At 51.8% G+C, this 24,244-nt stretch overlaps 1 protein-coding gene across 15 annotated transcripts in view; it reads right to left on the bottom strand.

Annotated features, from left to right (window-relative positions):
- The window catches only part of MAPT (microtubule associated protein tau), a 101,719-nt gene extending 78,532 nt beyond the window's left edge, over positions 1-23,187 (bottom strand). For 14 of the 15 annotated variants that reach the window (XM_070483416.1, XM_070483418.1, XM_014849433.3 and 11 more), the window contains exon 1: positions 22,934-23,105. The gene's annotated coding sequence lies outside the window, so the exon portion shown is untranslated. Of the gene's footprint in view, positions 1-22,933 lie in introns of all 15 variants that reach the window. The other variant, XM_014849451.3, reaches the window with a different exon arrangement.
- Positions 23,188-24,244: the final 1,057 nt, after the last annotated feature.

Raw genomic sequence — 24,244 nt, 5'->3', positions numbered from 1 at the left:
ATTTAATTAAAGTACAATTTCTGACTTATTTTCAAAAGTTGGAATGATCTGGCCACGCTGGGCGCACACTCCCACAAGACACTGTCATTGGCTGGGGGTTCTCCCCAGCACAACCCCTATGTGGGCATTTGGTGACATGGTGCTCCTTTGGGCTCTCTGCCTTGTCCCTTGGGGTAACAAATGATCTGTTGTCACCCATCTAACTAAGCCCTCCGTGAACCCCTCAGGCTCCCTCCAGGCCACGCTGTCCTGACGGGCTGTTAAGGCAAGAGGGGCCGCAGCGTCCTGCACCCTCAGAGCCGGCGGGTGGGCACTGAGAACGCCGAGCAGCCTGCAAGCTCTGACTCAGTTTGTCCTTCAGTACACACCCCCAAAATGGCTGCAGGGCATTGGATCTGGGTCTGGAGAAGAGAATTTTTCTGCAAGGGATGTTGACGGCCCATTCCAGACAACTTCCCACAGCCTGCTCGGCACCAGCTCTCACCGAGTGAGACGCGCTCCAAATTTATGCCCAAATCTAAACGGAGAGGCACGTTAAGGTTCTTTTCCCGGTTCTTTTCATTATAAATCCTACTACGAGGACAACCAAAGGGAAGTTATCCTTAAACTTTCATTTAAAAGCTGGGGAGGGGAGGAAGGAGTAAAAATCTCTGCAATCAGATTTTTCTCACATTCAGATTTGTTCCTGATTAACTGTTAACGGCTTGTTCAGCCTGCTGTATAACAACCGTGCAAAGATGCATACATTTACCACCTGCTGGCCTTTTCGATGTTCATTATGAATTTAATTATTATTAAGTACCCGCAGTGTGCCAGGTGCTAAACGGCAGATGAGAGGCGGGAAGGATGAAGGCTCCGTGTCAGCTGCTAATACATCCGCTCAGCTACTAGTGTTCCCAGGCCTTGCAGCCAGATTCTGCAGAGCCAGCCCCATGTCTCGGGGCCTTCAGATACCTCCTCTGTGGGTCAGGGGCGACTGAGGAGGGCCTGTCCATGGATTCCCAGGCATTGGGAGGTGTCTGCAGGTGACGGGGCCTTTGCAGGCACCCTACAGCTTGCCAGGCAGCTGGTCAGCAGCATCCAGTGCCAGAGAGGTGACAGGAGAGCAGAGGGCTGGGGGAAAGCCAAATCTATCCCCCACAAACCCAAAAAAGGAGCCCGAGGCCTAGGATCTGTACAAAGCATGTGTACCACACTTTGTATTGCAGGGGCGAAGAGCCCAGGAAGAACATTCCAGGCATCTGTGTTCTCTGCCTACATCTGGAAGGTTCCTCTGTCTAAGATAGCCAGGTGCCCAGGCTAGCCCATAAAGGCCTAGTAACACAGCATGTGTCTGAGATAGACCTAAGTAACTTTGAGCAGCCAGGCCCATCTTGAGCCCCTTTAAACCCTTCTGAGCTTTGAGCCCCACCTGCCTCCTCCTGAGCCCACCAGCGGGGAAAGTGGGGAGGGGGAGAAAGGAGAGCCAGCTCTGCTTAGGAACCCACCATTTCCCACAAGGTTGGTTGTGGGTCTGGCCACAGGAACTAACCGTGGGCTGAGCTCTCTGCGCCAGTCTGAGGAAAGCTCAGCGTCCCCCTCAGGCAGGGGCAGGTGAGGGGGCAGGATGAGGGCTCTGGCCTCGGCAGAGGTGAGGGTGCACTGGGAGGAGGACGGGCGGGGGGACTGCACTTTTCTCCAGTTCTCAGTGAGTTCTGGCGAGTCTGATCTAAGCGCAAACACAATCAACCTGAGAAGAAACGCTCTGGGGGGGCGCCCCATGGCCAGGGCGAGGGTGGGGAGGTGGCCCCAGGCAGGGCTGAGGTGTTAGTGTCACTGGCAGGCGGAGGGAGCAGCAAAGACTCAAAAACACCAGGAGGTGGAAAATGCAGTTGATGAGATGAATTTTTTCAAAATGATATCTGTGGTTTTTTTCTGATTATAAAAGGAATTCATGCTGCTGCCTGAATTTTTTGATAATGAGAATCTATTCATGTATTACTTACATAATAATAATAAATTTTAGCCAGACACATAAAATAAATATGGACCTATTGAATTTGGAAAAAAATGTAAGTACAGAAAGCAGCAAATGAGAGTCCCTCTACAACCCACGTTCAGTTCCACAGCCCACCCTCTAGAGCGTCCTAAAGCATGTGCACGTTTCAGGGTCGCTGCATGCAGGTCGACTGTGATGACAGGCTATCATGGCAGGTGTTCAGCAGAGTAACAAGTCACCCTTTGTGCTCTGTGCTTTACACACATCACCGCCACTTCTTACAGCAGCCCTGAAAGAGAAGTGCTATTATTCCCATTTTTCAGATGAGGAACCAGGCTCAGAGAGGTTGAGCTACTTACCCAAAGTCACACTGCGAGGAGGGGGCAGCCAAGAGTCAACCCTGGTCAGCCCTCCTCCAAGGCCTGGGCCCTTTCCACCCCATCTCATCCACAATCCAGGATGGCAACAAGAGGTGGGTAAATTGCATCTCATCCATTTCTTGCGTAAAACATGATAATGACAAAATGATTGAAACGATACTTGGGGAAACTTGTTTGAGTGGCTGAGAACAGGCGAGGCAGGTGCAGGAGAGATGAGCATCGAGAAGCCTAATAGTGGGATGGGCTGACTCTGGAAAAGGAAGGTGACTCCAGGACGCTCTAGTGAGGAAGGAAACGGCCGGAGTAGACAGAAAAATGAAGGACTCCAGAGTCAGCCCACTCCAGGATCTCCTGGGTCCACCACGTGAGTGGGCCGAGCAGGCTGGCAGGTCTGCGGTTGCTTCCCGGACGGCGTGTCCATCACTGGAACGGCTTCATGTCCGTGGACGGGAAAAACCTCATTCACCTAACTGATACTTTGCAGCAATAAACGCTGCTTCTGTTACTTAAGTACCGAGGGAAGAGCAAATGGCTGTTCGCCGAGGGGAAGACCATTCCGCCGGGGACACCCAGGCCTCCTCCAGGAACTGCAGACATTCTCTAGGAAAACAGCTATCGTTTCCAACAGGCTGTACGCTTCTCCCTCCAAAAGGGGCAGACACTTCAGCCAGGCTGCTTTAGTGACAGGAAACTTACCTCACTCAGAGCCGTTCTTTGAGAGGTGTATTTTTTGTGGTTTTTGCTTTTATTTTTCTCCTTGAGGGCAAGTCCTAGTCATCAGGCATAAGACAGCGCGAGCGCCTGGTCCTGGCTCCTCGGAGGGGTCACTGCTCGGCCTCAGTGTCGGTGACTCAGTCTAGGCCGACACTGTCCCTCCGAGGCAGAGCTCATACTCCGCAGAGTGAAACAATTTATCAAAATCAGTGACACGAGGGACCCCGGGAGGAGACAGGCAGAGCACAGGAGAGGTCTTCATGCTATGGAAGGAAGTGGGAATGTTCTGGAAAGCTGCTGCTGAGGGGGCACATCCATAAATCAGACCACGTGTCTCAGCAACTGGCCTGCATCACCTTCATTTCTTGGGATCCCAAATGTTGGTGCCTCCTGGCCAGGCGTCCACTACAGACTGGCCCTGCTGGCCAGGTGGGTCTGAGGGTCCTCCTCCAGGTGCCCCAGCCATGGGAGCGAGGCGACGTGGGGCACGGGAGGAGATCTGCGTAGGGAGGAAGAGACCTGTGCTAGCCCAGCTTTGCCATGAACTCACTGTGTGACTCTGAGGAGGTCACTTCACCTCTCTGGGCTTTCACCTCATTTCTCAAGTGGCTCGGGCATCTGTTACAATGCCAAACTTGTGGTGCTTAACGCCTTGTGCTGGCACCTCTGTGGACTGTTCTCAGTGTGACCTCACAAAGCAGGGTAGGTGTGGGGAGAAGGGAGGTCCCTTCCTCCCCTCCAGTCCCCTTGCCAGATGGTGATGAAGCCGGGAGCCATCATGGGGGGAAGTTGGAGTGACTCTGTCAGGAAGGCAGAAGAGGAGGTTCGGGCAGGGGTGGGAGGTGGGACCAGGGGCCCTCTGGGGGGTTCTTCCACCTCCAGGGTTCTGGGAGTTCAGGGTCCTACAGGCCAAGCGGAGTGACCTTTACCTAGCTAACAGTGAGAGATGCTCTGGCCTGGGGTCGGGAAACTAACACTCTTGCCGTGGCCGTGCCCATCAGCCCCTCCGGAGGGAGCCCACGGGACAGCACGGTAACGAAAACGGAAACGAGGCCCTTGGAGGGCTGGTTGGAACGGCTCTGAGGACTGCTGCTCCTCTGGGTGTGGGAGCGTCCCTGAAGAGCAGGGTCTCGGGGCTGTGCTCTCATGCTTCAGGCAATGTGGGGGATTCTGGGGGAACCCTGGAAGGCCTGTGGAGCAGGGGTGGTTGCTCCAGAAGAGACAGGCAGCGGTTCCCCTGCCCCAAGGCAGGGCTCAGACCAGAGAGGGTCACGCTGAGTCCCCACCGCTGAGGGGCCCAGGTTCTAGAATGGAAGAACCTAGAACCAAAGCTTCCATTTCTTCCCCTTCCGGACAGGAAGTGCACTGAGCTTGGAGTGGCTGGGAGGATGAAACGAGGTCATTTGTGTGAAAGGACTAAGAGAAAAAATAGTGTTGAGGTTGTTTTTGACATAAAAGGATTAGGTATTAAAATCATAAAATGCTGCATTGCCCAGCCTGGACACAGGGAAACGCGCCCAAGGGGTTCTCACTTGGAATGCAGGTTACCAGGCACTGTGGGGACCAGGGTGGCTCATGGGGCTAGTCTGGGTTGTCATAAACCATGACAAGGATCAGACAGTTAACACAGTAGCTGGCCTCCCCTTGTCCCCCTCCCCCACCCACCTCTGCTTCCAAGGGACTCCGAAAGGTGCCCTCTGTTCAATTACACACTTTATATACGCTTCACACACACGCTGTGTGCGCCCCTGCTAAGTTCTACTCCTACAGCTCATCTGGAAGGTTCCTCTGTCTAAGGCAGCGAAGGGCCCAGGCTCGCCCACAAAGGCGTGGTAACAGAGCCTCAGTCCCCTCCGTGCAATGAGAGGGAGAGGCCAGATGTGAGCTCCTCTATCACAGGGTGTCATGCACGCCTGCATCACCTGGAAAGCCTTTGAAAGAACCTTCTGCCAGATACTTTTATCCTTTTGAAGTATGCTAGGGCCTGAGCCTACATATGAATTTATCTTAAAAAAAAAGTAAAGGTAATATATGCACATGGCAAAAAAAACCAGTAGCAGAAATGAGTAGAGTGAAGAAGCCTCCTGCCCCACTCCCAATTCTCCCCCCAGAGGCCACCATCAAAACCTGATTCTCATCTTTCCTTCCAGAGTCAGGCTCCATATATGCACACTCATTCACACGCACTCTCCCTCCGGTCACACAAGTGGGGACACACGATATGCACCTTGTTCCTCACTTAACAAGGCATCTGAGGGAACAACCACAGCAGTGCGTCTGGACCCACTGCATTGATTTGGGGCCACACTATATTTAACCAGTTCCATACCAATTATTTCTAGACTTTTGCATAACAGACAATTCCCCAGTGAATCCCATATATATGCCTTTGCTCATATAGAAAGGGGTAAATTCTCAGAAGCAGCAATGCTTTGCCAAAGGGCATTTGATTTACGGGCCACATTTCTCTGCAGAGTTGGTGGTTTTCCATTCCCACTGGGAGCACAGCCCAGCCGGCGTGGGTTACCACCCCCCTGGATCCCTGCCATCTGATCCATGAACAGTGGCATCTCGCTGTGGTTTTCTCAGCAGTCTTTTTATTATGGGTGATGTCAAGCATCTTTTCATGTTTAGGCCCCCACCCCTAGTTTTTCTTTTTTTTTTTTTTTCCTGTAAACTGCCTGTTTTCTCTTTCCCAGGCATGGATATTTTGGTAAAGCATCTGGAGGCAGTTCTGGTGTGTCCTAGGACCCCTTGTCTGTTCTGGATGACCCAAGGTCACTTAAAGCTCTAACACTGTGGATTCTGAGACCATCATTAAAAGCCCGAGGGTCCAGGGACGTTCAGGTTGCAGAGAGCCCAACGATAGAAACCCTCAGCAACACAGCAACGAAAGTGGCAACGCAGCCCTGCGTGGAGCCGGAGCCTACAAGACTGATGTCCCGGCACACGACGAGGGGCAGCCCTCTTTGCATGGGAAAGTGCACCATGTCTGTCTGTAACATTTGCCCCTTGTCCCACTCATCTTAGAGCACGATGCGACAGGAAATGATGAAGACATTTTGCATCTGCTTCCATGGAAAGCTCCTCCTGGCTCCTCCAGAGCCAGCTTGTTCCTGCAACATCTTCCGCCCGCAGCTCCCTTTCAGATCTGCTGTAAAGTCCTTTCCTTCAGCAACCAGGAGTTACCCAGCTGTCCTGCTGGGCCCCACCACCCTGCAGTGAGAGGGTACAAGATTCCCAGGGGCAGCTCAGGTATCAGAAATGCACTGCAGAATCCTTCGAGCTCTGTTAATGGCACTATTTCACGTGATTTATCTGGAATGGTTTGTAACCTCGCCTAGATATATGCGATTAATAGCTAACTCCTGCACCCTTACACTGAGCTTCTGTTTTATAGGACATGCTCAAATGCCTGCTGAAAGAATAAATCATTAACACCTGTCTAATTGCCCCCTCTTTTGTCTGGAGGGTAGTTAATAAAGTTCAAATTGGTTCAGTTGAACTGTGCTTACAAAGACTCCTAGCATAAGGAAGTCCACTTTTGGACAGCCTCAACCAGTTTTCTTGCAAATTTCAAAAGTCCCTTTCTTTAGCCCTAGAAATTAGGGTTGCCAGATAAAATACAGGACGCTCAGTTAAATTTGAATTTCAGATAAACAACAAATAATTTTTTAGTGTATGTCCCAAAGATTGCCTGAAACATACTTATCAGTTTCCTGTGGCTGCTGTGACAAATTACCACAAACTGAGTTGCTTAAAACAACAGATATTTATTCTCTCATAGCTCTGGAGGTCAGAAATCCAAAATCAGTATTACTGGGCCAAAATCAAGGTGTTGGCAGGGCCATGCTTCCTCTGGAAGCTCTAGGAAAAAATCCTTTGATTGCCCCTTCCAGCTTCTGGTGGTTGTTGGCATCCACATCACTGCAATGTCTGCCTCCATCATTACGTCGTCTTCTCTGCCATGTTTTTGATCTCTCTGCCTTGCTCTTCTAAAGATACACGCGACTGCATCTAGGATCTGCTCAGATAAATCAGGCCAATCTTATCCCAAGATCCTTAATTTAATCCCATCTGCAAAGACCGTTTTTCTGCATAAAGTCACATTCACAGGTTCTGGGCATTAGGACCTGGTATCTTTGGGGGACATTATATTGACTACCATACTTATACTAAAAAAAAATTTATTGTTCATCTGAAATCCAAATTTAACTAGGCATCCTGTGTTTTACTTTGCTAATTCTGACAGCCCTGCCTGAGCCTGAGCCTCTTGAGATGGCAGGGACTGAAACGGTGTGTCTTCAGCTGCTCACCACCCTTCCTGGTATGTGCATGGGGACCAGGCCAGAGACTCAAGTCTCATCATCAAAATCTGTTGTCTCTGAAGTGGGGCTCATGATATACAGTGGCATTCCAGTTTTCAGGAGAATCTAAAGGTTTGGATTGATCTGAAGATTTAACTTTTTAAAAGGTTATGACAAATAGTGCATGCATTTCCATTTTTGGCACTGGAAACTCCAAATGCAGACCTGTACCCCTCCACCCTCCAGGAAGGGAGAAGGATGAACAGACATACAAGTTATGTACCTGTTTCCCTTTCTGTTCTCAACTCTCTTTAAGAAAGGCCTTAAGTTTTAATCAGTGTTGAATTCACTTAGCCATTTATTCAGTCACTAAACAATTACAGAATGTGCCATGTGCCATGCCAGGCATTAAGGATACAAAGATGAATAAAACATCGCCCAACAGATGGATGCTTTAGGGAGCGTGGTTCCCTGGGGAAGCCCCAAATAGTGGAATCAGATAAAGTTGTGGAAATTAAAGACAAAATAATGGGTGCTACTAAGGTAAAAGCAAAAAATTTTAATCAATTTGCTTAGAGACTAGTGGTATAGAGAGAAACCCAATTAATTCACTAATTATCTTTAAATTCTAGCAACCATTTTTAGCCTATAGTTACGGAAAAAATAACTTGCATTACAAAATGTGTTACTTAGCCAGGTCTGCCTTAACATGATGGAGATTTTTCCTTTTTCCAGGTCTTCTGGATCCCTGGAAATGGGGGTGATGGGGAGACAAGTCCTCTGGCCCCAGCAGTCACACTCTGGGGCCTCCACCTCCTGGGAGACCTGGCAGGGCAAGCCCACCGGTTCAGCCCAGAGCAGGGCTGCCTGACTCAGTCATCTCTCCCTTCACCTGTGGCTGCCTCCTGCTCCCCATTCCTAGGGCACAGGGAATGCACACAAATTATGTCCTCTCCCCCAAACACATCTTATGCTGAAGAGGGTTTTTTTAAGAGGAAAAAGGAATCTGTTCATTTATGTATCGTAAGGTATAAGACCTCAAGGTAGAAATTCCAGGTCTCTGCCCTATCAAAAAAAAAAAAAAAATCCAAAACTTTTTCCTTTGTCCTTGGGAGGAAGAGAGCAGCGTCTCCTGTTTCCCCCTTGCCCAGGCACTGGCAGTTTAACAAACAGCAGGACCCCTCAGGCTAATGAATGGAAAAGCCAGGTGAAGCTTGCCCTGGAGAGCAGCAGCCCAGGCTTGAGAAGCAGAAGTTGTCGCCTGTTCGAATCCCCTGTCGGCCTCAGACTGGCCATGTGGTTTCAGGCATCACGTAACCTCCCTGAACCTCAGTTTCCTAATCTGTTCTTAACTCACAGGTTCGTGTCAAGAATTAAAGGAGATAACGTCAACAGTAAAGTACTACCTGCTTGTTAGTAATTTGGGGAATGAGGAGATCTCGCAGCATCCTGAGATCACCCCATGTAGCTACCCGAATGTGGGGCCACCCCCGTGCCTGTGTTTAAAGTGCTCCCATGCCACTCCCCTCTCCCAAACACCTAGAGGCTGATGTCCAAATAAGAGCATTAAAGTAGCTCAGATTTTTAATTGAGACTGACCATTCCCTAATTAGTCCAAATTAGAACAATATTAATGTATCCAGAAAGCCAGGCTGTCCCAAGCGTTCTTTGTAAACTTTGGGCCCACTGGGGACAGAGTTTGTTCCACCAGAGGGTGGCAATCCCAGGAGACTCAGTAGTGGAGACCCAGTGATGTGGGATCCGGTGTCCAAAGTGTGGCCATAGCCCTTGACGATGAGGTCCCTGCACCCGGGGGCACAGATGCGGCCAGCATGCCCTGGGCTGTCCACTGGGCGACTGAGAGAGTTGCCCCTGCCCAGCATCCTTATGGTCCTCAGTTGCATCCAGGGCTGTGTGCACACCCCGCAGCTCACGCCTGGATCCACGGGATCTCAGCAGGCCTGTGTTCAGTGCCGAGACCAACAATGTTCCTCCAGTTCCGTCAGGTTGGGGTGCTTTTAAGAATTTTCTTGAAGAACTACTCACCCTAAATACAATTTATAGACTGAAATGATCCCTGCCCACCCAGCACCCCAAATCCAACAAAACAGACTCTTGGGCGGGCTCTTACATACGGTATCCAGGCTTTATGGCCGGTGGGTTTTTAAAAAAGGTTGGGGGAGAAGGTGAGAGGCAAGAAGAGAACTGAGAACTGACTCTTGTTTTAGTTAGATGGAAGAGTGGCTGTGGGAAACGTATTTCAATACCATAAGAGAGCCCAGTGAGGCTGCAAATTCTAGTAATGCAGTATGCATAACCCCAGCCTCATCTGTGTGAGCCCCTCACTTCTCGGCTCCCCATCACTCCCCGTGCTTCTGCTCCTGGAGTGTGGACCACAGTGCTGTAGACATGGGGGAAGTAAAGTGGATTGTTGAGTAAAGGGGATGGGCAGTACCGCAGGAGGCTGGGGGACGCAGGCTGACCCCCCACACTGTGACCCTTTTCCCTAACAGCAGGGGCTTGCTTGCCTGCCTTGCTCAGGGAACCCACCCTTCTGAATTCCATTTCTTCCCGTAGACACTGCCTGGGAACCTGAACATCATCTTCCCTGAGTTCACACACTGGGCTCCTCTTGGCCACAATTTCCAGCCATCGGTCACACATACCCTCCATGGAAGTGCGGTGGGTGAGAACGTTTTTCATGCTTTGTATGAGCTGGAAATAAAATGAGCTTCTCTACCTGATAAGCGTGGACCTGCCCAGGACGCTAAATTTGGTTCTGCCGTCACCGGCGACATGAAGCAGGAGCCCAGTTTAGCGGCTAGCTTTCGGTTTAACATACTTTCTCCAGGCTCATGTTACCCACGATCCATTCATAGGAGCTGAGGGCACAGCTTCTCCGGTCATTAGTACTAAAGACATGTCTGTTGGCCTGGATGATGGAACCAGAGTGGAGGCGCAGAGGGCGCAGAGGCAGGAAGGCACAGGGGGCGGGGAAAGCACGCTCCGGCCCCCTCCCCAGCTGTGAAATCTCGGGGCCTCAGTTTGCTCCTCTGCAAAATGAGGATGATAATCCCTACCTGGCGGGGGAGTGAGGGTTAAATGAGGCAATGTTTTTAGTAAAATAAATGCAACCTGCTACTTCCATTATTATCAGCCTCTTCACACAGCAAAATCAATCTAGACCAACAGGGAGTGTGTTAAGTTGGTCTGAAGTAGGGCAAAGCAACAATTATAGAATATCTTAAAGGAAATGTAATTTTTATTTTCAAGTATATGGAGCAACAGAACCGTGTACTAGTAAGTAGAGAACTTATATTATTTAAACAGGTAAAACTCATCTGATGTCAGCCTGTTTGATTTATTAGCATCCAACTGCATGAATCAAGAGTAATTATTATTATTTTTTTTAAAGATTTTATTTTTTATTTTTTTTCCTCTTTCTCCCCCAAGCTCCCCAGTACATAGTTGTATATTCTTCGTTGTGAGTCTTTCTAGTTGTGGTATGTGGGACGCTGCCTCAGCGTGGTTTGATGAGCAGTGCCATGTCGGCGCCCAGGATTCGAACCAACGAAACACTGGGCCGCCTGCAGTGGAGCACACGAACTTAACCACTCGGCCACGGGGCCAGCCCCTCAAGAGTAATTATTTTGAGCTACGTATGTGCCCTGCTCTGTGACCAGGCAAGACACTCAAGGGAGCAGGAAAGCCATATAAGAGACAAGCCTTGCACTCAGAGGAGGTACAGCCCACAGGGAGATGAGACCTGCACACACAGCAAGGCAAGAGGGAAACAATTACACGTTAACCCGTGCAGTGCTGGTGACTGGGGAGAGATGAACTGTGCGGAGGCTGCCAGCTCTTCCTGAGCACAAAAGCCAGGGAAGGCTTCAGGGAGGACAGAGACTGGGGGAGGTCAGGGTGACTGAAACGGGGAGGGTGGGAGAGGGTACCATGGGTGAGCAAGGGGCAGAGAGAGCATGATGTCTATTAAGGACCGAGGAGACAGGCTGGCCAGCAGTGGGACTGGACAGGGAGGCAGAGGTATGGGGACCTGGGCAGGCAGTGCCAGGTGGGGTTTGGCTTAGCAAGGGACAGAGAACCCAGTCACGGACTTGTGCTTAGACAAGGGCAGAGCAGATGACAAGGCTGCTCTGGGAGGAAGAATTTGGCAATTGTCTGAAAAATGGGTTGGATGTGAATTTTGGAACTGAAATTGGGAATGCTTTATTATTGTTCCCATATAATGATCCAAGGGCGAGGTGATAAGGCCTAACCTCCTTTTAGCACTGGTGAGCACGGGCCTGGGAAGGGGGGCAAATCCAGGCGATTCTGGGAGGAAGAAACTGATGGTTAGCTCTGTTCCAGGATGTGGAGGAAGAAGAGTTGAAGACTTCAAGGTCTGCCACGTGGGGACTGGAAGATGGCTGGTTCCAATGACCAAAGTGGAGGGGAACAGGGTATAATGAGGGCGTCTTTAGAGAGAGCAGGGTAAGCAAGGGTTGAAGATGTGGGGCCACTTGACACTCAGTGCTCAAGGTCATCCCCAGGGTCGTCAAGCGGTCGGGCTGTCGTCAGGGTGGGGCGACACACATGCCCTGAAACACTTCCCACCACCCAGGCACATGAGACACCCTCCATTCCCAGGGCAAAGGTCGAGAGACAGTAGCCCAGCTCCAGCTCAACTCAAATTCCAAGTGCAAGTGGTTCAGTTAATGAGACTCTCACCACCGAAGAGCCATCAGAATATTATACCATCAAAGCCAACTCCAGCCTTTAATCACTCTGGCCTTAATCAATTCCCAATACACCGCTAAACGTGAGTGGTGGGAAGAGGCTGCCGCTGGGCAAGATGAGAATGTGATTCTGCACCAAATCCCCGTCTGATTAGGAGGAAACTGAGACCCCAAGGAAACAGAAAGGCTCCCAGGAAGTTCCATCCAAGGGTCACGACAGAAGCCAGGCAAGTCCCAGCCCCTCTCTGGAGACGGTGGCACGTGCACGGGCAAGATATCACTTGAGGTTACGCTAAAGGCCCCCCCACCCCCGCACTGTCCTACACCCTGGCTTTAGGCCTCTGCTCCAAAGAAGGGACAGACAAGACAGGACAGGCTGGACTGTGGCCATGTGTCCACCCATCCCGGCAGGTGTTCACCCCTGGGAACCAGCCTGCACTGTCTGGCTGGCTCTAAGGGAGCGAGGTGGCGGCAGGCAGCCGACTATTTCAGGCGGCAGGCTCCACTCAGCTCGAGAGACTTCAGACCGGGCACCTGACTGCGCCTCCCGAGAGGTGTCCTGCCTCCCTGTGACACTCATCTCCTGAGAAGCTCCAGGAATTCCCATACATTGTTTTATTTCTGTTCTGTGACTACTCAGTGAGAAGAGAGACGAGCTATTCTCTACTCTGAGAAGGGAGAGCACATGATCCTCATTTGACAGATGGAAAAATGGAGGTATGGGAAGTCTTAGTCTTTGCCACAGGTCTCTCAGTTGGTAAACAGGAAGGTTGCAATTAAATTCAGGGCTTGGTAAGCCCAAGCAGCAGGTGATGACAGAGGCCCACAAAATTGGGGTGGCTACCTTCTGGAATTCAGTCTTGTCAGCAATAAATGATACGGAGATCTTTTTTAAAGTTTTTTTTTTTCTAATTTGGCCCAGATTGGCAATTTATGACATGAATCCTATTAGTTAAAAAAATTGTTTATCCTGCATTTCCCATCAAACATCAAACACTGGTTCACAATTATCTATAGCACTTTAGTGACACTGAAAGGGATTTATTTCAATTAATTCAGTTTTTATCAACACTCTGCAGGGAACAGAGCATAGCCATCACTGCTGTGATGCCAAGCAGGGAGGAGTTCAGAACCAAAGAAGGAAGAACTGAACCCAGAGGAAAGACGCCCAGGAGGCATGGTATCCCCACGGGATTAACCCCGGGGAAAAGATTAAACAGGTTTAAAGAAGGTTCAGGTGAGTCTGTGAATGATCACTCCATTATTCGAGCGGATTTAGGGATGTTCTGCGAAATCCTTCATTTCTAAGCTGCCTCATGGTGACAGCAGAGGCAGAAGCTGAAGCGCTGTACCGCGGGTTAGGGCCAGCATAGAATGTCCCTGTCCTGAGGGAGAAGACAAGACAGAAGATGGATGGCAGGAGGGCGAGTGACTCTTCGAGATTCCTGGAGAGTCTTGGCCATGGGCAGCTTTGAAAGGGACAAGTTCGTACGAATCTACACCACAATTATTACCATACCCCAATTAGCACGTTTATAGACAACTATTCCATCCGTATGTACAACCTTTGCTCAGCTTATTAACATACGTTGATTTAAATTCTGATGATATATTATCAATACGAAAGTTGAAAGCTGTTTAGGTTTTCAGCAAATCCAATGTGAAAAATCTAGACATACAACCAACAAGGTAATGAGTATTCACATTTAAATATATTTTATGTTTATATAAATATATATTACATATAACACTATATGTACATTATTTTAAACCAAGGAGGTTCTTTAGATTGTAACCCTCCCTTGGGCATTTGAGGATTTGGCTTTAGATTATTAATTATCCACTAAGCACCCCTTTTTGAGGGGCAGGCCATGGGAGGGGGAGCGAAGTAAGACAATGGTTCGGTGCCACCATCCAATTAAGAACAACTAGAAATAAGCACCTCTGAAACGAGCTGTAAATCAATGGCAGAACTGGCTTTGATCCAGGACAGAGCTGTTGACACGCAGTTTAGACCACTGGTTCTAATTCAGGGGGAGGAGCTGTCCACAAATCGGTTCTTCTTAGCACTTCTTTCTTGGCCTTCTGTGTTGGCTGTAGATCACATGACAGGCAATTATGGACCCAGGGGTCTTCTAATACCCTTGGTGTCCTGGGGAGGAGGACACGAGGATGAAAGTGTGTTGTACAACTGCGGACTAGGTCCCGAGAGAGCATCACCCAGCCTTCCCAGGAAACCAGAAGACTGGGCCATAGGCTGGAAGGAAAACTAGCAGCTGGGACCAGAGATAATTTATGTTCCTTCTCACTTTGATGCCTGATTTAGCAGTGGAACAGACAGGACCAAAGAGAGGGCCATGAATGAAACATCATTATCAATGGCTTCAGATTTAATTCTAACTTGCTGACTTAAAACAGTTTTTTAATTATTGGACCTTGATCTAAAATTCCTTCACTAAGGGGAGTTAATTCAGTAAAGGGAATTTAAATTTATTTTGAGTCCTATGGGGAGAATTTTTTTTTTTTTTAAAGATTTTTTATTTTTTCCTTTTTCTCCCCAAAGCCCCCCAGTACATAGTTGTATATTCTTCGTTGTGGGTCCTTCTAGTTGTAGCATGTGGGATGCTGCCTCAGCGTGGTTTGATGAGCAGTGCCATGTCCGTGCCCAGGATTCGAACCAACGAAACACTGGGCTGCCTGCAGCGGAGCGCACGGACTTAACCACTCGGCCACGGGGCCAGCCCCGCTATGGGGAGAATTTTGCAACACCTCCTGCAGCTGGGATTCTTGGTGAATGAATTCAAAGTGTCCTCCTGGGCCTGGAAGACAGGCGTAGAGATAGGAGGAAGATGCCCCCACTTACTTAATACAAAGGTCTCAATAGCAGGCCCTCAGACACCATTCAAGAAGCAGAAATGAAGGACTGCAAATACTCAAGGCTAGGCCCACAGGGCCTGATGTCCACAGCCAAGGCCTCCTCCTACCACAGCCAACCTTCTAGGTCCAACATACTTGTTATAATAACCACATAACCTAAACAAGATGCAAACTGACCAAGTGCAAGTGCTAAATGAAAGACGAACTCTTAAAATTATTAATTGATTTTAAGAAAATCAAGTTGAATGCTTTAGAAAGACTTCATAAAGGTGAGTAATTTTTTACTGTCAAATGGGATATTAAAGATCATGAGAAAAATAGTAAAACTCTAGAGGGATTCTGCATTCTGATTACTCAGCAGTGTAAGTCCTTGTTCTAAGAAACTGAAATGGGAAGTCCTAGACAGTGCATTACGAGTACGGCTTATGCCAAAAGGACAAGGAATTCCAACCAGTGGAGCCAAAGATCAAGAGAAGGCCTGGGCTCTCTACCAAAAGAGGGGGCGATAAATGTGCATGTATCTGGTTTAAGTTAAAGTAAAATGTTTGAAATACACATGTATCATTTTTTACAATTTTCTGATTTAATGACTTTTTTTAAACCGATGTATTATGACTCTCAGTCTTCATTTCACGGATAAGAAGACTTCTTAAACTGAATTTATTAATTCAGATATGACTATCCTTAGTAGATGCTTGGAGTTCCCCGGACTAAGAATATGCTGAGTTTACTTTATTTAATGTTTTTCTACTTCACTCTCAGCTGTCCACCATGAAGCCTGCCTGCCAGCTCACCAACTTCAACACTCTGTTTAATTATTTTATTTGTAAAGTCTCTTCTCCACGGCCTTCCACTGCTTCCATTATTTCTCAATCTCATCAGTGCTCACTGTTTATTCAATGAGTAAACTACTTAGATCTCTGAACCCAACACACTGAGCCAGGTCACCAGCCCCAGGATGGTGGGAGGGGGGTGATTCGGCTCAGGCTGGTGTGGAGAATGCGCGGTCTATTCCTGGTGTGGAGTGGGTTTCAGGAAGGAAGAGGACAGAAGCCGGGACAACAGGTGGGAAGTCACTGCTTACCCGTGACAAGAGTTCTGCGTGTACATTTAAACATGGGTGTGTGCAATCTTCTGGGGGGATCCGACCCACCCAAACAACAGCGCCTGGTTCCAGATGAGCTGGGCAGCTGCCCTCTTCTATCTTGACCCCTACTCAGTGTAACGATTTATCTGTTCCAGCTGATTCTGTCACCAGGGCCACTAGCCGCCTTGCACGTTCATCCAGTCACAGGTGTCGATCCAGCGGCTGCTGCCTGTGAGCCGCTCCCTGAGCAGTTACTGTGGGCCTGGGCCAAGCACCGCATCACCCGTTTAAACCCACAGCAGCCTGTGAAAGAGGTACGGTCAGACCCCAAGTTACAGACAACAAAAAACCCTCCAAGAGGCTCAACAGCATGGCTGAGGTCCCCCTTGAGTGGAGGAGCTGGGATTTGCGCCCAGGAGATCTGGTTCAAGCTCACACCCTTACCATTAGGCCAAACCTAACGCCTCTACCTGCAGGACACTACCCTCAAGGCACTCACAGACCCTCCTTGAATAGCTGAGGCACAAATACATTTCTTGGGGATGAATTCTATAGTGTCTCTGATTGAGGCAAGCACAGAGCCCATCGAAATACCAACAAAGCCAAAAACTTAAGATAATCCACCTGGAAGTCATTCACGTTTGCATTTAGTGGAAGCCTATTCCATCTGCACAGCTACAGAACGTTTCCCAATCAAAGAACCCAAAAGCTCAAAAACCATCCTGAGCCAGCCTCACACTGCCTTCCCACACTCAGATCGGGGCCATATGTGCTGGAAAGGAACCTGGCAGAGGTGGCACCAGCACGGCGCCTGGAGACAGGAAAAGAATTCTTGGACAGCAACCCCTTCGGCAAGGTAGGAGGGGCGAGACGGGCGTGTATGGTTTACGTCCCATCGTCCACACAGGCAGTTTCAGGAGGCGGCTGAATTGCGGCCGCCTCGCACCTTCGCCTGGGTGGATGGCAGTGATCCTGTGGACGGAGGATTCCAGGCAGTCTTTCAATACCACAGTATAATGGAATATTTACTGCAGAGCCTGGGCCCCAAGATGCAAGAGAGGCCTCCAGGCCCACCTTTGCCAAGGGAGACCTGAGATTCTTGCATGAGGTCCTTCATCTGCCTGCCCAACTCATCTCACACCCACAGGGACAGAGCTGGGTCCCATCAGTGGCTGCCAAAGCTTCAACCTCTCTGAGGTGCAGAATGTAAGATGGGGATCCGAGGTCCCTAAAACTTCAGTGATTTGACCCTGACCACAGCTGAGTCTATGTCATGATCCCCCAATCTTGATTTCCAGCCCTCTGTGAGCCACTCAGACCCAGCTGCTCCTTTCTATGACACAGCGATCCTGAAGTCCTGGATTTGGGGGAAGAGGTTTAGGGTCCCCGGGATATTTTCTCTTTTTTTTATAAACAGAGGCACAGAGGTCACGTGAAGTCCTTTGTTCCAGGTGTCAAGGCAAGAAGGGAAATTGCAAGCTTTACACTGTGCCCCAGTTACAGACTCTTGCAAAAGTTCATTTGTGAGTAAGTGGTTTTGGAATCAGAATATTCCACTGGGTCAATGTTACAGATCAAGCTTGGGTTCCCAGGCTAGCCCACAAAAGCCTATTAAGCCCACATGTAGTGAGAGAGGGAGTGGTCTAATGCCAGACACCCAGCTCCACCACTCACTGGCTGTGTGACCTTCAGTGAGCTTCTAAACCTCTCTGTACCTCAGTTTCCCCATAAGTGACGCAGAGATAATAAGAGGACCCACTACGTAAGGGGGCTTTTGTGAGGACTAAATGAAATCACCTCTGGGGAGCACTTAGAACAGTGCCTCCTAGCAGACACTCAGTGCCTGTGAACCCTATTAAGATAGCAGTGCCAGAGTAACCACGGTTCTAGAGCAGGGCTTCTCAACACTAGCACGAGTGACATTGGGGCTGGATCATCCTTTGATGTGCGGGACTGTCCTGTGCCTCGTAGGAGCATCCCTGGCCTCTGCCCACTAGATTCCAGTAGCATCCTCCCCCAGTTGTGAAAATACAAACTGTCTCTAGACATCTCCACAGCCCCAGGGGCTGAGAACCACTGTTTTACATGAAAACAGCTGGGAGTCCCGGCTGGAACATCGGGTTCCTCTCCCTGCTGCAGTGCAGCTGGTGAGGCTGGGGGCTTCTCTTCCCCATGCCTGCCAAGGTGCCTCCCCAACACTAGCTCCACGTCACTGACAGAAGCACCTAGGGCGTCAAGTTCAGAGTGGTGGGTCAGGTGGGCATTTCTGGAAATGTGGAGGCATGGCGGGGGGGGGTCTCTGAAGTGGGATGATGAGAAAAGCAAGGTGGGAGGAACGGGAAGGAGCAAAGGCAAATGGGGTCTCCCAACTTCATCCTTCTGACCTTCTTGCAGGAGGAGCATGTGGCAAAGGTGGAGCACGCAACCCAAAGGTGGCAGGGCAGGGGCTTCCTCCCCCGGGGTGGAGTGTGGTCTCTTCCTTTCCTTGTGTCTGTGCCCTTCTGGCCCATGCAGTGAGGTGAGCAGTGGGGACCAGGCAGTGGGGCCATAAGCCGGGAAGTGGGAAGGCAGAAGACGTGGAGGCAAGGGAGGGAGGGCCTGTGGTGCACTGAGAAGCTCAGGCAGCTTTCTGGGTGTCATTTGGACACAGCGGGGGACAAACTGGATTTGATTTGTCCCCAAACCTTCCTGATGCCATGACCTTGAATAAAGCCCTCCTCCCATTCTGTTTCCTCTTCACCACCTTTTGGAACTGCATTTCCTCATTTTATTCATTTCTTAGATGAGTATCGCCCACATCCCTATCAGATGTCCAGCACTGTACTAAGCCCCTCAGGGTGTTTGTGCTTTTGAGTGACTCTTTTTCAAGGTGGGAGTAAGGAAGATACTATCTAACTGAATAGAAGGGACAGTCTAGTTGGAAAACCATCATGTGTTTAATCAGGAAACTAACACCTGTTAATACATGCAGCTGTGAGGCCACTCAAACCATATATGTAAATGCTGAGGAAAGGTGGAATAAAACACAGTTTCCTAAAATTTTCAACAAATGGGCTTCATGAACTGATGTTAAAAGGGCAGAAGGAAAATTCAGCCTAAACAAAGGGCACCACAATCCTATCACATTCCAGGCCAGCACTGCCCTTCAAGGGCACGTGGGTCAAAGGGGTGTTCAACAGAAGGCGCTCTTCCCAACTGGAATAAACGTGACCCTGCCTCAACCTAATAAGCCACTCTAAGTTTGCTTCTTGCAATTTGAAGGAATAATCCATTTCTTTTGTTCATGTCAGGGGAGCTGATACTGGAAACCACTTAAAAGCCACGCCTTTCTGCAATGGGCGTGTGCAGACGAGGTCTGCGCAGGGCAGGGACACACAATCGTGGACTGTCACTCATCCAAAAACAGCAAAGCCAAGAAACCCTTCCCCCAAATTGTCCGAAGGCCAAACCCACGACTGAAGCCAGGTTATTGCAGTAAACACACCTGTTAGAGAAGCAAACGCAGGCCAAGGAATTGATTAGCTTCAAGAGTCACTCCCGACCGCGCGCTGGGAAGGGGGTGTCATTTATTTATTCGTTTAGAGGGAGGGTCTGGAGACGGGGGAATGGATAAGGAATTCTTATGTGGTAAACATAAGCAGCATCCTAAAATGCAAAAGAATACCTTAATTAATTATGGTAGAGAAGGCATTTCTCTTTCTGTTGCAGGACGGGTCAATTGGAGGGACGGGGATCAGAGAAAACTCAAAGCCGTCCGGCTGAGCGAGGTGGCCTTGGAAGGGTGGGCCGGGCAGTCGCTGTCCCAGGTCCCACCATCCATCCCAAGCCGGACCAGTCGGGAACCTGGGCATGGAGTTACAGGTTCCTGAGCGCCAGACGCCAAGTGGAATCTCCCCGGACGTACAAGAGCCTCTGCCTGCTGGGGATTCGGGGACAGGAGACGATGGCCCTCGGATCCGTGCCGGGATATTCCCCCAGGCGCGGCGGCTGGCTCAGCGCTGCACCGTCAGAGCACGGGCGCAAGCGCTGCATCCCTTGACATCTGAGGGGAAGCTGTTTCGTTAAAGCGCGCGCAGAGCCAGGCATGGCGTTTCCGATCTGCGCACGAAGGACCATCCCCCAGCCCCCGCGGTTCCTCCATTAACAGCCCCCAGGCCTTGCCGACCCGAGAACCCCACCACACCGCCAATACATTTCAAAATGGAGCGAAATCACGGAGGCCTGGATGGCGCTTTGTTCCCGGCATTGGGCTAAACGCGCTCGCCCCGGCCGCACTCCCCTTCGCCCAGCCGACAGGAGGGGACCTTTCTGCCCGCGGTCCGTCGCCCCACACCGCGGTCAGCGCGAGCTCCGCTTCCCAGGGCCGCTCCGAGACCCTCGCTCTCTGAAACCAGAATCCTGCGCCCAGATTTATGAAGGGGGTTTAGAGAGAAGAGAATATACTCGAATCGGTCCTTGAGGCTCTCCTGCAACCCACCCGCGGCGGGCTCAGCTCCGCAGGGAGGCCTCGCAGCGCCGCGGCTCCGACCCCCGAAGCCACAGCCGGGCGGTTCGGCCCGGCCCCAGGCAGGCTCTCGATCCCGAGCCGAGCCATTTCTTCAGCTCAATCGGCGCGGCTCGCGTGGATGGTTAAGCCCCTAAAATGCTCATCCCTCTCACAACTGCGTCCTCGCACCAGTTTTCAGCGATAGAATTAACCAGAAAGCCGCATGGACCTGGCTCATCGCAGGAGGGCGAAGCTCGGACTTGTTGGCCAGAGGTCGGTACCCGCAGCCCCGGCAATACCCCCTCCCCACCGGTTTCAAGGGCGTCGGTGAACTCAGGCTTTTTAGTGAAAATCCCGCACGTTTCTGAAATAATATTGGGCCACAATAAAAAAAAATACATGAGGAACGCCTATATGGGCGGCTGCGGTCGCCGGAGGCCAATTGGGAAGAGTCACAGGCTCAGGGTTTGCGGGGAGGGGTCTCCCCTAAGGAAACCGAGGGGGCGCGGCCCCGCCTACCCCAGGATTCTCAATCTCTGCTGGGAAGGGGCGGGGCCCCCCAAGTCCGTTCACCGGACGCGTGTGGTTTCCATGGCAACCTCCCCTCAGTGCCCCCCTTCCAGTCCGCTCGGGAAAAATGGGTGTGGCCTGCAGCACCGGAGAAAACCTCAGGCCCCCTCCTCGCATTCTCCTGCCTGGCGAAGCAACAGGGCGTGAAGCTGAGAGCGGCCCCGCCTGCAAACTACCCCCCACCTCCCGGGGGTCGCCGGTGACCCCTGGTCTGCAGCCTGGTAGGGCGTGGCCCCCAGGAAGCTCTGGGTGTGGGGAGGGGCGTCGTCCCTCTGCGGCCACCCGCACAGCGCGCTGAGACCTCGAATCCCACCCCTTCGGCCCCGCGGGAGGGGGGCCGCGCCCGTTCCAGGCGTGCCCCCCGGGCTGTGACCCGAGTTCCTCGACCCCAGCAAGCCCCGAGATCTAACAAAGGGCTCGGAAACGAGGGGCGAAAAACGGGGGGAGGGGCGGGAGCCTTGGTTAAACACCCTCATAGAATAAAAGCCAAAAAACCAGGGCTGGCAACGCAGGTCACGTAAGCCCGACAAACAAAGCAGCGAGACCCCAAGGCAGATCCCGGGTGAACTCTCCGGGGGCTCAAGGCTGCAGCAGCAAAACGCCAAGATTTCATTGCCGATTGTCCCTCCTTTCCTTTAATGACAGCCTCGGCCCTGTCCTCCGAAACCCAGCCACCCGGCTTGGCATGGTACTGTAAAGAGGTGACACACCGCAAAAAGATGGCACCTCGCGTTCGGAGAGGAAAAAAAGCGGGGGTGGGAGTGGGAGGAGGCACAACCTACCCTCCCCCTTCTCGCCCACCAGGGTCCACACCCACTGCCGCAGTGAGGGGCGAGTCCTGCGCGCCAGCCCCGCGCCTCCGGCAGGGAGCGCTCACGCCGGACGCCGGGCGCAGAGCGAACGGCGCCGAGCGCAGAGAAAGGGGCCCGCCCCGAAATGCACCTGCAGCCCCCGCGCCCGTCTGTGCCGGGCTGCGGCTGTGAGCGCCCGCGAGCAGGGGTCAGCCGCTGCCGAGTCCTTCCACCTCGCCAGGCCAGGTGACCCCTGCCTTTCCGAGCCTCCACATTGGGATCCGCGCACTACCTCCTCGGGCACGGCGCTGCTCGAGTCTTGGTGCCAGGCGCGCGCAGGGGGAAGGGCAACTAAAGTGACAGCGCCTGGACCCCTCCCCATCTCCTCGATTCTACTCCCAGCCCCCAAATGTCCCCTGCGGGTTTCTGAAGGAGGAAAACGGGGAGGGCGTGGGCCACCGCCTTAAATCATGGGCAGCGAAAACCGCTGGAATTGCTGCCGGGGAGGTGTAAGGAGGGGCTGGCAGGGAGTCATCTTTTCTAGAACCTGATCCATACCTTCCTTAGGGCTGATTGCAAACCGAGACAGAGAAATCGGCTAACAGGTTCGGTTTCGGGGGTCGTCATTGAACCTCCCCCCATCACACACACACATAGACATACGCCCATTGCCGCAAAAGGCGGCGACCGAGAGCGCATAGAAGCCCCTTCCCCCAGGTCACCGCCATCTGCACCCCACCCTGCGGGCACAACCTGTGCCCAGGTCCGCGCGAAGCGGGTCCTCTGGACCCCCCCAACACACACACACAGTCACACGCGCGCGTGCATCCCTTGCATGGGTCCCTTTCCAAACCGCCCGGTCCCAGCCCCGGAGCGCTGCGGGCGCAGGGAGGGGCCCCCACCATTGCCCCCGACCAATGCCCACTTCATGAGGCGGGGGCGAGGGACGGCGGCATGGGGGTGCAGCGGGGCGGACGGGGAGGCAGATTTCCGAGCCTCGCGCTTACCTGATAGTCGACAGAGGGCGAGGACAGTAGAGGAAAGCAAAGGAGAAAGTGGCTGTGGTGGCGGCGGCAGAAGGTGGGCGGCGGCGGCGACGCTGCTGCTGGTGCCGGAGCTGGTGGGTGTCGGAGACTGCGAGCGCGCGCACCAGCGAGAGGGCGCGCTCCCGAGGCCGGCGGGCAGCGCAGGCGCGAGCAGCGGGAGCGCGAGCCTCCCCAGGGGAGGGGCGGGCAGCTAGGCCTCCGCGGACGTCTTCTCCTCCGGCCACCAGTGGGCGCGCGCGAGCGCCCCACCGCTCGGCACTCCTCTGCCTCCTGGCTCGGTCCTCTCGGCGCTTCCCTTCCCGGGTCTCCCCTCCCCCTACGCCCCAGGCCCGGCGCTGACCGCCACGCGCACGCGCGATCTATGGCGCACGCGCACTCTGGGTCTCCTCCCGCGGCTGGAGCCTTTGTCTTGTTTGAGGGGTCTCCTCCCTCCGCAGGGAGGCTTCGTTACCCTCTGTGGTCGGAAAGAGGGTGGGTTCTCCACCCCCAGATGTGCTGCCCCTTTCCTTCCCGTCGACCCGGGATGATGTCCTATCTGGGAAAGGTCCCTGGCGGGTTTCCACATGGCCGGCTCCCCAGTCTGTTACCCCCGGACCTCAAGGCCAACCCCAGGTCGTCCTGCTTACCGCTAGCTGGACGCCCTGACCCTCCCGACTTTCCCCAAAGGGTCCGCCTTGTTGGAGATCAGTTTCCCTCGGTCTGCTTCCTTTCAACCTGCTTGCTTTTCACCTTTTTTGTTATTGACCAAGGTGAATTCTTAACAAATCCACTCAAAACAGGCTGACTCAGTTGTCATACGGTAGTGCAGGGTTTTTTTATAACAAGGAGTGTTCGAATCTATCTAACTGTGACCACTCTAAAATAAAATCTTAAATTAGACGAAGATTTAAATGGCGCTTATCGCATTGCAGAGCATTTTCACAGTTATTTTTACCTCGTTTATTGAAACACCGTTATACTGTAAGTTTTAGAGTCTGAGATCTGAATTTCTAAGCGCCTGCTGGGGATTCTCCCTCGGATAACACAACTCAGACAAACTCACCGGAGGCCTTCATTCTCCCGGTCACCCAGTTCCCCCGTTGGCCTTGGCTGGGGCTCCCCAACGTCTCGTTTAAGCTCTGGAGGTGGGAGGCTTCATACGATTGGGGGTGTGGGGGCAGCCATCTTGTCCTAGGGGATGGGAACTTCTATCAGTTTTAATTTGCATAGCTGTTACTATAGTCTTAAAAAAAATTGTGTGTTATAGTTTAATACAAAAAGCAAATGATTAAA

The sequence above is a fragment of the Equus asinus genome, chromosome 13 (genome assembly GCF_041296235.1).
Source record: "Equus asinus isolate D_3611 breed Donkey chromosome 13, EquAss-T2T_v2, whole genome shotgun sequence".
In the NCBI taxonomy this organism is placed as follows: Eukaryota; Metazoa; Chordata; class Mammalia; order Perissodactyla; family Equidae; genus Equus; species Equus asinus.
The sequence above is the reverse complement of the archived record's forward strand: the minus strand, read 5'-3'. Positions and strand labels throughout refer to the sequence as shown.